Here is a 1,311-nt window from a genome sequence, read left to right as displayed (position 1 = left end):
GAAATAGAATTGTTTCTTTAAGTAATAAAATTAAAGGTGAGAGTGATTGAATGTTTATTCCTTTATATTCCCCTTCAAATTGTATCTTGGGGGACCGGCGATAGACAGCAACTGCCTAGCATGCAGCCAAAAAACGGAAATTATTTTTAAATTATGCTGACATAGTGTACAAAAGAAAATACAACTTCAAAATAAATTAGGATAAAGATAAATGTTGAATGTTGTGGCAGTTTCAGTTACTGTTTTAATAAGTTTATCTGTGTCTTTTTTTATATAGTCGTAATATATTTTATTTACATTTTCCCTGAGTATTACTGTTACGATCCCTTATAACAATATTTAGGTGCTTGTGCAGAGAGTACATACACTATTATTCATTTTCCAATGAAAAATAGTAATTTTTCTTGTATCTGAATGCAGGATATTTATTTTAATTTTGATCATCACAAGTTTTAGCAAGATTAATATGTGGCTTTTAATCATGAAGAAGTTAAGGAGCCGTGTGTGTGTGTGTGTGTGTGTGTGTGTGCGATTTTTGTCTCTGCTGGGCCCAGGATTGGCACTGGCTGCGCGTCCTCCTCATTCTCAGGGCCTCCGCTGAGCAGGACCCTCGCCTCTCTGTGCTCCGAGGCCTCGTGGATGCAGGCGTGCTGTCCTGCCGTGTGCTCCCTGCTCCTCTTCCGTCTCTGTTTCCTTCCACATTTTCCCATTGTATTCCCCAGGGCTGCTGTTGAGGGAGGTACCTCTGGTAATATGGGCTATTTAGTGTTAAGTTGCTCAGCTGTCTGAAGATTCATTAAATCTTTTGTTAATCCCATTCTCTCTCTCTCTCTCTCTCTCTCTCTCTCTCTCTTTCTCTCTCCCCCCCTCCCTCCCTTCCTCCCCTCTCTCCACCTGCTACAGGGTCTCACTGTGCACTTGGACTCATAGTGAGCCTCCTGTTTTTAGCCTCCCAGCACTGAAGTTGCAGGCGTGTGCCACCATGCCCGCTCTCGTGGCCAGCGCAGCCTGTGGTCCTGGCATTGGCCCCTGGCTCGCTGCGCTTGCCTGAGCGGGCCCTTAGTCCACCGAGCTATCTCGCCAGCTCTCCGTTTCCTCTAAAGATGTGCTTTTCTAAGTCACGCTATCTTAATAGCATGAACTGTTGTCCGCATGCTATCTAATGTTGTGGAGTTTTGTTTTACATTAAAAAAATACTTTTAGAGAAACGAATCCAACTTTGCTTTTTACTTTGAAACATTAATCACTCTACATGTGTAAGAAAGTTGGCTTTGTGAGTAAGCCAGTTACTCTGCAGTACTGCCGCGGATA

General features: G+C 42.9%; 1 protein-coding gene across 3 annotated transcripts in view; it reads left to right on the top strand.

The window, feature by feature from the left end:
• Arl13b (ADP ribosylation factor like GTPase 13B) overlaps nucleotides 1-1,311 on the top strand; it is an 85,339-nt gene that overhangs the window by 64,749 nt on the left and 19,279 nt on the right. The window lies entirely within an intron of this gene.

The sequence above is a fragment of the Octodon degus genome, unplaced genomic scaffold (assembly GCF_000260255.1).
Source record: "Octodon degus isolate 3935 unplaced genomic scaffold, OctDeg1.0 scaffold00066, whole genome shotgun sequence".
NCBI classification, from domain to species: domain Eukaryota; kingdom Metazoa; phylum Chordata; class Mammalia; order Rodentia; family Octodontidae; genus Octodon; species Octodon degus.
This window is presented reverse-complemented; position numbering and strand designations above follow the sequence as displayed.